At 36.5% G+C, this 14695-nt stretch overlaps 1 protein-coding gene across 5 annotated transcripts in view; it reads right to left on the bottom strand.

Moving 5' to 3' along the window:
* The window catches only part of LOC100643304, a 316203-nt gene that overhangs the window by 25769 nt on the left and 275739 nt on the right, over positions 1-14695 (bottom strand). The window lies entirely within an intron of this gene.

Below are 14695 nucleotides of genomic sequence, written 5' to 3'. Positions count from 1 at the left end.
AACATTCCGTCAGGTATTCGCTGAAATCGACTAGCAGCGCTGCCAACACCGAGTACAGACCGAAATTATCCTTATTACTGAATGATACCATTCCATTTGGGGATGCTGACGAATCTCTAATGACGAGGTATGAGCTCCTACAATATAAACTCGTATGACTGATATGTTTAAGGCTCTCCAGAGAAAATTCAAACCTACACGTCTATCCAACCTGTTTCTCAAAATTCAAATGTTCTAAATTTACTTAAATATTTTCATACAGGTTATATGATATAAATAAATTTATTTATCATAATATTAGTAAAAACTATCATTTCAAAAGCGGTATATATATTCAAAAATGCATACTGCATATAGTGGAACATTCTTGAAAATAGCCCTTAAGTATTCCCTAGGGTTCTAGGGACATTTTGCGATATATTGCAGTATATTAAAAGGTTTAATGGTATGAACCGGTTTCCTTAATTTTAATAACATAAAAGTGAGAAAGGAAAGACGAGAGATATCGGAGGAAAAACGAGATGCCCGGGGAATAAAAGGCGAGAGCACGCAAATATTGAAAAATGGAAGCTGCTGAGATGAAAAACATGGAGGAGCCGGCTACATAGAAAATATTGAAAAGTACAGCGCGCACGAAAATAAATACAGAGTACACACAATGGATAGCAAAACAACAAAAAATAGGAAAAAAAAGGGAAAATATACACATACACGTATGCGCGGGAAAAACAAAGAGGGAAACAGAATAGGGGGATGAGAAAAGCTATAAAGCAGAGAATTGCAAAATAGAAGCTGGCATATTGCGAGTATTAAAGAACCCGAAACAAGGGCCGAAGGATCGAAAGCAGAACGTGTTTAAAAAAGAACTAGATAATGTTGTAACAACTTGGGGGAAACTAAAAAATGAAAAGATAAGAAAACCCGTAATATTTTGCAACAAAAGAATACAAACTAAATATCGATGTATCCCGTTTCTTTCTTGCAATTTCACATGAAATCGATGCTGTAAAGTCGACTAAAATAAGAATCACTAGATGACAAAAAAAGAAAAAGAAGAAATGAACGACAATGGTGGCTCTGATGCCCCGTATTCCACTCCAAGATTGAACACACGTATCGGAATACGATATATCGATCGAATTAGAACGTCTCCCCACCGTTTTCCCTAGTTCCAATTAAAAATAATAACGCAGTATTATTATTATTATTATTATTATTATTATTATTATTATTATTATCATACATGTTACAAAGCCAGTGGGATAATGATACCGCTGCAAACAAGTAATTGTTCAGAAGACGAAAAAAGAAGAAATATAATCTTAGATCGGAAGTCTGTTCATTTATTGGTCGATCATTTTTAGTACCGTATTGACGATAATAATGTGATCATTTTTGTAATACGATAAGTGTGTCAATTAATAGATTGGTAATCTTGTTACTTTTCATAAAAGCTGCTTTGTGTATGCATATCATAAGGATGATTATTGGACTGATACGAAACAATGAGTTAAAACGGAAACAGAGATGAAAGTCGGGTCAACCAAAGTGAAAATCAAACGCGTCGATGGTTGCATCCACGGCTTCTGCATAGGTTTCAAAGACGAAAATGCAAAGATGAAAATAGCGAAATGGCTTCTGTACATGCCTGACTTTGCAGCAACTTTTCTATAGATAAATTACTAGATAGTGATATTTTGCAGACGGCGTTGATGCTAAGGAAATTGCACGTCAAGTGGCGACCTTCAATGCGTGATCCGTAATCTAAAAATTATATTCTATTCGAATATTATATTGAATTAAATTTTACGAAAGCTTTCAAACACTTGTAAATGTATTTTATGAATTTATTATTATAACAATATATGTAAATATATATGTATGTATATATGTAGTTCAAATATATTATTGTTCTCTTATCATTTATGAGTTTTATATTGCTTTGGGTAAAAACAATGGCAATTTAAAGAATCTTAAGTAAGAAAAGTCTTGCGTCGCCATGGTTTGACATCCATTGGCGACATCTACGCTTCTTTACGTATTCTTTGTTCTTTTATAGCGTTGTCGCTGTTTTTTTAATGTTCGGTTAAGTCAGGATATTTTCTGAGAATTATTCTCTCTTGGACACTTTTCCACTAGGAAGATTAGAAGCTTGATGAATACCTAGGAAAAAGTGGATGCTATAAGAGCGAGTTATGGGTTCATAAAAAAATGCCCCAGATGAAATTGGGTTGATTGCAGAGAGAAAGACCATTTCTTAGCATGATACTAACAGCAAAGTATTATTTGCCGAGAAGAAGTGTAACGAAGGTGAAATAAAATTTACTAGATTGAAAGACTAGAATATGAATAAATGACAAGAGTAATTTCTTTTGTACATTTACCTATTCCGATGAAAAAGTTTCATTTTTTGCAGTTGGTTCATAAAAAGTCAGTTACGGTTATCGTTACGTTTCATTGTAAAAATGACATTTGTCACGACAATTAACCTAATAACTGATAAAATCCAGCATGGATTATCTTCCAAGTTTAGAACAGCGCAACAAACTAGTGAATTTTTCTTCTAATCTCCCTCTTTTACGATAAAAACTACATTTATCATGCAATAGCGTCATTAGTTGATAAAATCTAATATGAATTACTATCCTAACCTAAAAATGTCACTAAACAACACGGAAACAAATGATCTTTCCATCTAATCTCCTTTTCTAGTGCAAAAACGACATTTATCATGCAATAATCTAATTAGTCGATAAGATCTGGCGTGGATTACTATTCTAACCTAAAACGAAATCATCGAATCAATTATTTTACTACAAGAATCCAGATATTGAACCAACACCCTAACCTAAAACACTACCTAAACATCACCCACTTTAAACAACCGGTCCACTGAATTTCCATGTAATCCGCGCTCCGCCCCAGAAAACGCAATCGCAACTTCACGTAGAAACAAAAAAAAAAAAAAAAAAAAAAAAACGTTTCGACGAAAGGGTAGAGCGATGTGTCACTCACACATGTCCTCACCAAAATACTCAGCCAACAATCGCCCATTCCACTATCCTCCTCCAGCAACCTGCAATCGCGTTTATCCGTGAAACTATCGTTTTTCCGTTGAAAAGCCTGTCCCCGAAATCGTCTGATTTTTGCCGGAGCAATCTATTTACACGAACGAAAAGCGGTCAGTGTCGGTGGAACCGGCTGTTTTTTTCGCCGGCCAATCATCGTTACCTGCGCGAACGCATCTGGCCGACGTGACTGCCCATCAAAAGCGTTCTTTGAGGCAGCACGGTTGCAATAAAACCCTTCAGGGTTGTCGAGTGGTAGTCGCGATCTAATAACCAGCCGGCGTTTCCCTGGTTTTTTAAAACGCTGCAGGACGATCCAACTCGAGAGCGAGAGCTGGCTAGCCGGCTTCGACAGTTTCAAACGCAGCACCGCCGCATATACAATACATACACCTCGTGCACTCGATCAAAGCTTCTTTTTATGCATTTCACCCCGGTCCATTGAATCAAAAGCAAGGAGGATGGGGGCGCGAGTTATGAGTCAGCTGGACCGTAAATAGTCCTCTCTTTGTCGTTTCGGGGCGAAACATCTACGAAATTAAACGGGGGCGGAGTGTGTGTATGTGTGTATGGTGACACGTAGCTTTTTAAGCATAATTGAGCATGTGTCTGATGCAAACAGGCGCGATTTCCTCGTTCCACTTTGTTTCATATCGTACTATAGGGATTTTGTTTCTCTCGGCCCCCTCCCCTTTGTTCGTTGTTACTGCTCCTCTTTTCTTTTTTAGTTTCTCCGCGTTTCGTTGGATTCGCCGGTGTTTTTGTAGGGTGCCTCGATATATATCCGGCGGCTTTGTAGCCTCGCGTTCCAAGTATCCGGCACAGGCTCTGCCGTTGGCGTTCATCGATTTATGAATTCGTCCGCGATACCCGAGCGTAGATGTTTTTTCGCGGCAAGCGTGATATCGGCGAGAATAATGTATGGTTGGCGACACTGTCGCGCGTTACCGCGGAGATAAATGTTAGAAAATGGCGGAAGCGAAGGGTCGGGATAGAGTGCGGTCTCTGTGCTTGATCGGTTCATATAATATTGCGAGTGGTCTTTTACTTACTTGAAAAAAGAAATTTCTACGTAGAAAGTATTCAAACGAAAAGCTTCTCGAATATTAAAGAGCAAATGAAGATCGTCACTCTCTGTACAACTTTTGCACAAAATACCCTATAAAAATAGCATTTTGCGTAAACACCCACGATCAGAAAGTAACTAGATATTCCCTAGAACCACGCAGCTCTATTGGTATTATCGTGGATTCGGATGGAAGCGAACGTAAACAAGAATTTGTTCTCGATATTGAGAGTAATTGTACGTAGACAGTGACATTCATCAGGCAAGGGTTCTTCCGCTACTTTTTGCGTGGCAAATCCAACGGAATTCTCTCATTACCACAAATGAATTACCTGCCAGCAACTTTGCCACGATTGCAAATTTCTCAAAGGGATTTATTCTCGCGGTTTCCGCTGGTTACCGCGCTGTTCCTTTTTATTATTCCGTGTACGCGACCTTAATGGCCCTCTGACGCGAAGAAAGAGAAGTAAAATACGAGAGGAAGGGAAAGGTGGCGCTTCTCATTGTTAGAAATCAGCTTGCACGTTTCCCTTCAGGCGATCCTATAAAAATATATAGCGATCGTAAAAGCATTTGAAAGAAGCTCGCGATTATCTGTTTACTCGTCAACTCGTTTCCCCCTGTTCTTTCTTTGCAACACGTTCTTATCGTCGACGTAGTTGCGTCTCGAAAATCTTTAATGATTCGCCGCTTTAAGAAATAATCTTGTCCCATTGTTGTTGGTTTGTTAAGTGCTCAAGTAATTTTCTTCCGCACGAGTTCTACGTTTTTGTGCTTTTAGCTTTTAACTAGCACGAGTGATTAATATGCAATTGAAAAAATATTCTATCGCTATGAAACGAAGCTTCTTTCGTAACCAATAGTCGGCTTGTCCATAAATATTAAAAATTGCAGAAACTTGTTTTTCGTCCTTCTCCATAAGATGAAAGAACTATCCAAGTGCGAAAGAAAAATAACAAAAATATAAAATTGTGTAAAAATGAAAAAAAAAGAAAAGAACCACTAAAAGAATCATAGAATTGTATAACTATTAAAGCGATCTTCGTTTGTAACCGGTAATTACCTTAGCCATCAATGCCCTAAAGGATTTCAAAAAACCCATCTCTCTTTTCCATGTAACAAAGAGCGAAAAAGTATTCAATTACAAAGCAAGCTACGAAAATGGGGAAAAATAGAAAAATAAGCGCTAGAAGGTTTGAAAAAGAAAATATCGTTATAGGTACTATTAAACCGACCATCGATACCTCAGAAAATGTCGAAAATCCTTTCATTCTTCTCCATAGAAGCCAAACACTACCAAACTATAAAAAAGGGAAACTAGGAAAATATATAGAGTATAGAAAAATGTATAATAACGTGTAAAACCGTGGGAAAGTTTTGGGAATAAAAAGAACAAGATTTACGAGGGAAACAACACGTTTATCCTGGTTGTCTGAAGGCGGGGGCGGGACCGGAAGTCGGCGTGGTACACGTAACAACGTCGAAAGCGGCCTCTCCGAGAAATAGATTCCCGTTTCGTGGCCGCGTCGAATCGAACGAAAGTTTTATGCAGCGCACGATGCTCGTCGACTCGATATACAGTCGCGATAAGAACGTTTCTCGCCGATAAGAACGCGTCTCCCTCCTGTTGCACCAGCCACAGGGCTCGAACCAACGGGTTCGCGATCGAGTCTGCCATATCGATATCTCGCCCCGGGAATATTTATACTGGCTGACCTCACGTTGCCTCTTTTAATTCAATAACCTCGACACACGGCCGGGAAAATGATCAAAATCTTTCAACTACGATTTCACATGTTATTTTTCGATCTTTGTTAATAGGTCGTGGATATCGATGGAAATTCAGATTTTTATGATAAAGAACGTGGCAGAGGTTCGTTTTCACCTATTGACTACTATAACGAATATATTCCATTTCATATATATTCGCGCATTCTGTGCATTTCTGTATTTTTAAATTAATTTATCTTTATTAGACGTATTTTTCAAATCGCCATCGTTGTTCAAGATTCATGGCGTAAGAGTGACTCCGTCGATAAAAATTCCACATAGAATATGAAATTGGCAATTTTCGAAAAACTCGTGAACCGGAAATTTCTTTCATACTGGAAATGAGAATTTCTGCGTGAGATTATTAATTTTAAGACATTTTCATGATCAAACTCGACACACCGTGTAATCTCATAATTAATTTATGTTTGGAATATGTTTTTCGTCTTATTTATCGATGCGCGTAAAAAATAAAATTGTTTTATTACAGAGAAAGAAATTTTGAATTGCAAAACAGTTAATCATTTTATTATATTTAAAAAGCGAATTGCCATCGTTTCGATGGAAATTTTATAACATGCATATATAATTCTAGAGTATAATCATTTTATGGGGCTAGTCGTGCGAATAACCAATAAATTGTTTATGCGATTGCATGAATTACAGATCAAAAATCAATTTCAATAATGTCTAACTTCATCCCCTGGTATATTAAGATGAAAATTACGCAAAATTCATTTTTAATATTAAAATTAAAAATTTTATATAAATTTCTATCGTTCCTAGAAAACAATTTTTGGGAGCTCATCGAATCTTTTATCGTATTCTATGAAATCTTAAGAAGATGATCTACATCCATTCTATGATATTTACAATGCGTTTGAATTTTTAAAAAACAGATTGAGGAGAAACGTCTTGAAATGTTCTTCTTATAGAGAAGTCCTTGATAATATTTTATCATACGAAAGAAATTGAATTAATTTATTCTGGGACGATAGAAATATGCCGAGATGAGAAGAAAATATCAATTTTCATGACACGAACACTCTTCTTTAAATGATTATATAAGATTCATTCAAAAAGAAAAGGAAACGTCAGAAATATTTAGATTTGAGGAAGAAATTATTTAATGTTATTAATAATTTTAATAATTAAGTAGTATATGATAACAATAAAAAAGTTCGAATCAACAAACTGCTACGTTTCATTGTTATTTAATAAAATAAACTATAAATAGTATACCAAAGTTCTACTTTAAAAAATGTCAAAGAATTCCAAACGCTAATTTTACTAAATATTCAAATTCCCTCAACGCTAAATTTCATTCCCATCTTTCACTCCAAATTCCAAAATTTCACCTCGATTCGATTATCCCATCTCTGAAGAAATCTCCCTAAATAACACTCCCTTTTCAACACTAAAAGACACCCGAAAACAGTGTTCCACTCGTCCCTATTTAAATGGAGCGGGCAAAACGAAAGGCAGAAGCAGTTTGCAGCAAACGGAGGAACCGATTCAACAAAGTCTCCCGCGACGAGATTCGGTGGCCATAGAAACGAAAGCTCCTTTGTACACAGCGTTGCGAAGGAATGCTATTCTCTGTTAGGGACAGGGAACAACGATCATAAATATCGCGAAGGAAGGAGATGGTCGAGTTGAATATCGATCGTGGCGGTCGCGTACAATGGCCGTCCGAATATTTATCAACGCACAGTCGTATCCGCATCCGTACCACACGAGAAACTCACTAGGCCCTGTGTCTCTTCTAACAATTGCATGCTGCTCCAGAGGTTCATCGTTCCAGTTGCTCCTGGGACTATTTGTAAAATGATTGTGGACGAAAAGGGGCTGCGAAATGTACAGCTTCGTACCTTCGGAATTTTAGTACTTGAATATTTGAACTTGGCGCCCCAACTAAGGGTTCATCGATGTTGGAACGACGTGTAGAATGACTATGGAAAAATAGGGCCGAGAAAAATAAGTTTAGTGCCCTTAGATTTTGACGGTTTGAGAATTTGAGTATCTGAGAATTTGGGAAGTTGATAATTTGGGAATTTGAGCTACCCCTGGGACAATTCGTAAAATGTGGGAAAGCTAGGGGTAAGAAATAAGTTTAGAGTCTTCAGAATCTCTGAGAATCTGGTCCAAGTACTACAAGCATTCGAATACTTTTGTGAGTCTATTGGACATAAACATCTTTATATCCAATACCTTTCAACCTCTTCAAACCTTCAAACCTTCTCAAGCAGCTCGCCGTTTCAACTTTGCCCTAAATCCATAATAAAACTAAAAGTTGATAAGGCTTGTCCAAGTTGTCAAGAGAAGAACAACTAAATGCACCTGGCCATCCCGAACAGACTACAAGCAGTACGTACTTCATTAACGTCAAGCATTTTGCATAAATTACGGTCCAGGCTCGTAGCGGAGAATCGATCGATAACTATAGCCAATAAAAGATCGATAAATCTTCCAGCGGAGGATTCAGAATCGAGACGAACGACGTTGGAAAGAGTTTGAAAGAAAAAAAAAAGTGAATTTGCAATAATTTACCGCGAGGATATCGCGCTGCATCCTGGCGGTTATTATATACAGGAGTGGGGGTGAAGCTGGCGTGACGGGAAACCATTTTTCAGGGGCGTCGTGGCGGGAATACTTAGCAACTGGCTGACGTTTTAATCGATCTGTAAATAGCCCCGTTTTCGAGACATCGCGGTAATTACCGAGCCGCGACCACGACAGCCTTCGACGTCCACCTGAGACACATCATAGCGGATCGAGCGAAGCTTTAGGGTAGAAGACTTAAGTTTGGGTTAATGGAGAAAGTTTTTGTCGAAGGTAAACTGATCGGCGATTGTTGCTTTACCATTCTTCGCGAATAGGATGAATTATGTTATTTTATGCAAAAGACGAAGGATTTGTAAGATTGCCTTAGTCTGTCTAATGTCATTTCAAATATTTAACATTAACATTGAAATACTCACTCAAACAGAGTAATACTCAGACACTGAAACATAACTCAAATCGTAATTCAAGCATAGTTCAGTTGATATAAGTCAGATATGCTAATACTCAAATAGTAACATAAATACATTAATATTCAAATACCAATGCACATAAAATATACTAACACTGAAATACTAATACGACCTCAAAATAGTAACTTACTAACTTGAGTATTACATCAAACAATAATTTAAAAGACGCTGATATTCAAGTAGTAGTAATACTTAAATATTGACTTAAATACTTGGTCTTATTGAGAAATTCTTGAAATTTCAATTTCATGAGACTTTTCATTTCTAAAAATTGATCGATCTTCGATTGAACAACCTTTAATCATCGAAATTCATAAGACCACTATACAAAATACAGTATTCGTGTATTGAAAAGCTGTGCAATGTACACTTGCACGATTGCAGAAGTAGCAGTAAAATTTCTTGAAACGGAAACCTAGTGAACACGACGAATGTACCTGGGTATCGGTGTTCATCCCCCTCTGAAAGGAGTAGCGGGGGTGAAAGTGGATCAGTAGGGTTGAATAGAGGTCCGAGCAGTGAATGGGTGCCTATAGAGTGCAGTGTTTCGAGGGAAAAGCCCAGGGGCTGGCATTTAAATAGCTCGAAAAACAGGGTTAAGTCGAGTTGCGATTAAACAAACTAAATACATCTCTCGTGAAGCATGCCTTTTTATTTACGTTTGCTTTTCGCGACATTTTATGTGAGCCTATAGTCGTGTCCGATTGATCATTCGTGAAAAGAAGAACATTTTTCTTAAGAATTTTATCAATTGGTTGAAGCAAGGGGCTGAAAGATTAAAATTTTCCGAAGAATCGGGAAAGAATTTTGGCAGTAAAAATGAAGATAGAAATTGAGAAACCTTTAGGAGGCTTTATCGCAATTTGATTGATATTTTACATAAAAGAATCAGTTTTTAAAAAGTTATATGGAGTAAATGAAAAGTTAGTTGAAAAATTGAAATTTTATAAAAAATTGAAGAAAGCATTTTGAAGGAAAAAATTTAGATAAAAATTGAAAAATTGCTACAAGCCTTTTGTACCGTTTAATCGACTTTTCATGAAAAAACAACAATCTTTTAAAAGGATTATACCCAACAATGAAAAATTTAGTCTAGAACTTAAAATTTTGGAAAGAATCGAAAGAAATACTCAAGTCCAAGTAAAAAATTGGAAACTCTTTGGAAAAATATGCTCGTATTCAATCTTCTCAGTGTATTTCAGTTTCCAATATTGAATCAATTTCATAACAAGGTTATATCGATTAATTAAAAATTCAATCAAAAGATTGTAACATTATGAATGATTGAAAGGAGTTCCAAAATATTAATTCCATAAAATTACACAAGCTAAAATTACCGGACGAATAATTATCGAACTCGGTAAAAAAGTAAATATTCTTAATACATTAAACCAAAGATCGAAGTACGAACGAAATTGAAAATATTCCAACTGATATATAAAACTGTGCAAAGGGATGAAAACGCGAGTTGTGTTTAATTTGATGAAAACTCGTCGTAAGGAAGAGGTTCGTTTGAGTTCCATTACAGTTTAAACGTGAAAGAAAATTTTATCCCGATACAAGTTAACAGTCGAACAAATTTCATCTCTCTTTTTTTTAATTATATTCCTCAAGTATATATTCGTTCGATGTTTAATTAATTCCGCGTACGATTAATTGAAATAATGATGTTTGCATTACGTAAAATCGTTGATAGCATAGGGATGGGGGAATTAATTATGCGCGTTACAGTCGAATTAATTGTGTTGTATAATGAGTAACGATTTACGATATGAATAAATCATTATTGAGAGAGAGGGAGAGGGAGAGAGAGGGAGAGGGAGAGAGAGAGAAAGAGAGAGAGAGAGAGGAATATTAAAAGAGGAACAGAATTATCAACTTTCATTCGGTTGGTATTTGTCTTCGTTTGATCAAGTGAATATTCTGTTCGGAATTGTATACCGATATTAGTGTTCATTGTGCTTTAATTATACAATATTTCCCGGGTTCAATTCACATGGCGTAACATCTTTCGTTTTAAATAATTTATCTCTTGGTATTTGCTATGTTCAAAGAATTTTATACAGTAATTTTGTGTGTAAGATAGCAAAAAGTTGTATTAGTTAATTAATAATATATTCTTTTCGCGATAAATTTTGACTAATTTATAGAAAAATCTTTTTCTCAATTATTCATTTCGTTGACTTTATTCCTTGCTATTTGATAGGTTTAAATAATTTCAAAGAGTAATTTTATTTAAGAACAGATATAAACAGATCTACGTCAATTTTCCTAAGTTTATTTTAATATCAATTTTATCACACCGCAATAATCTAAATTTTTCCATTTAAAAAAGTTTCCAATCTTTTTCTCTAACCGCACATCAAAAAAAAAAAGAGAAAAAAAAATATACTGAAATCGCAATATGATTAAACATTTATATCGATATTTATTTTATTCATAGGAGTTTTATCAATTTTCTAAATTTACTCGAATAACAATTTACCAAATACAAGAAATTACTTTTTATATAAAAGAAAGACGATATGGAAAAATGCATTTTCTTTAATATTACTTCGGAGCAATTTTTTCGACGAGTTTCAAAAGACCCGTCAGTATTTCTGCGTACAAATCAATCTAAACTCGGAAAAAATCGACTGCAAACATTCCCAATAAAGTGCGCACAATACTTTTCATTCGCGATTTTCGGGGCACTCGAACCGGCAGCAAAATAAAATCTGGCGCGACTCCACCCTGGTGAAAAAAAGCCCACTTTCCCGGTAGCTTCCATCGTGGTGGCGGTCCCTGGAACTCAATTTTTCACATCAACACCCATCTGCAGCCTTTTTTCCACGGTACGACTCGATCGAATCCAGTCGCAGCCTAATTACCATCAATTCCCCTGCACTCAGCCGGTCGTAACAGGCGGTCTAATTCAATTTTACATCACTTACAACAATGCAGCCATTCCATTCATCGTTATAGATCGTTCGTTTCGATCCTCCATTTAATAAGCCGCGAGACAAAAGGAGATACGATATTGTGATGTTGACTCTGGATTTTAATTAACAGCCACGATGATTTATATAGGTTACTGTCGTTCAATTCCAATATTTCGACTTCAATGTCTACACTTCAACATTGATTTATATACTACCTGAATCCTAACGTTCAGACAAAATAATATAGTAGTGGAATATACTAGTAATTCAAATACTAGTAGTCCGGTGCTAACTCAAATACTATTACCCAGATACTTAAATATTAAATATACTACCAATTCAAATATTACTAGTCAAATGTTCGCGTACTAATCGAATACCGGTGTCATGAATTTTCATCCATCAAGTTTGAATCTTGGCTCACAAACTATGAATTCTATAGGCTCGAGGACTTGTTAAAGATATTCCATTTCAGTCTACAAATAACTTCTGGTCTAACAAATTTCCAGTACTGAATAAAAAGCGTCGATTATTTAATACCTGGATCCTTCATCGTCGATTGTTCGTTCGTTTCGATTGCCCAGCCATTTAATAAGCTTCGAAACAAAAGGAGACGCGACATATTCGGTCGACTGTGAGCGAGTCTCATCCCTCTGAAATCCTGTCAGCCATCGCTCGAACGGATCCAGACACCGGATTTTCCCCTTCTTATTTCGCGGCCTGATCTCTCCTCGCGCTTTAATATGCCCGCGATTACGCGCCAGCTCGCGACTTTATTAGAGAACCGTGCGAGAGTTTCTTCCGGCACTTTTCAAGGCCATCCTTTTATATCCCACGCGCTGTTCTCCCGCGAATTCATATTTTTCGCAGGAGGGAAGATGAGAAAGAGGATTTCGATGGAATATTGCTGTGATCCGGAGTTCGTTGCCTCGAAATAGTTTGATATTGTGGCAAATTGTCGAGATATAGAAGTTTCGGGGATTTCAAAATGAGACGCCTTTGCGGTTGTCTTTGAAAACGAACGAGCGAGTATCGTAAAAATCTTTGGATTGAAAATTTTAACGGAATTTTGGCGGACCTTCGATTTTCTAAAAAAAATTCACGGCGTAGAATTTTAAGAAAGTATTTCATTACACAGAAAATATGAAAGTTTTGGGGTAGTCTGAAATTGTTTTCAGGACCCTGGAATGGGATGTTTCGGGATTGGTCGTGAAAATAAAGGGCTGGGTATAGTGAAAATCTTTGGCTTGGGAGTTTTAGTGGATTTTTCGTTTTCCGGAAGCATTCAGAACGTAGAATTGTAGGAGAATATTTCAAAGACGTGAAAATTTTGGTCTGTTCCGAGTTTGAAGCTGCTTCGGGAAACTTGAAATGGAGTTCTTAGATTGATTGTGAATTTTAGACGCTGAATACTGGCAAAGTCTTTTAATTCGAGGTTCTAGTAGAATGTTTAGTTTCTGAAAATGTTCTTTAGAATGAATTGTTAATTTCAGAAATATGAATGTATCTCATTTGCAAGTATACGTATAGAATAGAACACAATTGTCCGGTTCGATGGAAATTTAATTTGCTATCTGATTAAGGAGAATTGATTTCCATCTACTAATAGAGTTGTTTCCCGGCAGTAGTTTCTCAAAGTAGAGGTGCAGGGATAATCTCCGGATGCTCGAGGAATTTCCAGCATTAAGTTTTTCGACGTGAAGGAAGGAGGAAAGAAAAGAAGAGGGAGAAGACTAATTCACGGCTTGAACAGAACCGATGTCTGACCATATACGGTTCTTTACTACTCGCTGCTCCTATATATGACCTACTTACCAGAACAAACTCGAACATGGGTTTTTGTTTCAATCGAGACTCGCCATTTATCCTCACCTAAAGCTTCGAGAACGCGTTTTTCAACTTTCATTGGAAATTTACTATCTATCCTCACTTAAAGCTTAAAGAACCAATTTTTCAACTTTTATTCCAAATTTACCATATATATTCTCACTTAGGGTTTAGACAAAGTACCTTCCAACTTTTATATAACATTATTCCAATTGATTTTGATATTGAAACTTTAAAGAGCGAGTTTCAGGCGAAATTTGAATTTGTTCCTTCGATAGATTTGGAGAATTTTATTTATGAATCATCTGTTGGAACTTTGAGGAAGAAGTTTTAGACGAAATTTGAATTTGCTCAAGTTTCTTTCAGTAGGCTCCTGGAAGAACTTGGTTTACGAATTTTCAGAGGATTAAACAAATTTTACTTGTTGCAATTTTAAGGAAGAAGCGTTCAATGAAATTCGAATTTGTTAAAATACGAAGTACGATGAAAAATTCGCTATGAAAATTTGACTGACACGATCAGAAGATTCGAAGAATTTCACTCAAGAGGAGACTCAATTCGACCAACGCTACGAATCGATTTCGCATAGACTAGAACTAACGCACCATACAGAGAAACATTGATCGAATAAAGATGGAAATTATCGATTCGAGTCTAAACCCAACCTTAATCCATCAAAAAGGACAAATTCACTAAAAAAAAAAAGAACATGATATACAATACAAAAAGAAAAAGAGAAACAACAGAAAGAATGTAAAGAGAAACGAGAGATCTAATTTTCTGGTGCGCTCATTTCAACGAAAACAGCAACTGGATCCGGAAATAATGGGACACCCGTTAGACGGGACAGGGCACGGACGATTAAAAGCGATATGTTACGTGGCGCGAACACGGTTGCACAGTACTTGAACGAGAAGAGAGTGGTTGAGTGCAGGGTCACATATATTGACATTCCGACACGTGTACCAGCCGAACCGTAGGATCTCTGTTTAATCCGACGCAAGCTGT

This window comes from Bombus terrestris, chromosome 16, assembly GCF_910591885.1.
Source record: "Bombus terrestris chromosome 16, iyBomTerr1.2, whole genome shotgun sequence".
In the NCBI taxonomy this organism is placed as follows: Eukaryota; Metazoa; Arthropoda; class Insecta; order Hymenoptera; family Apidae; genus Bombus; species Bombus terrestris.
The sequence above is the reverse complement of the archived record's forward strand: the minus strand, read 5'-3'. Positions and strand labels throughout refer to the sequence as shown.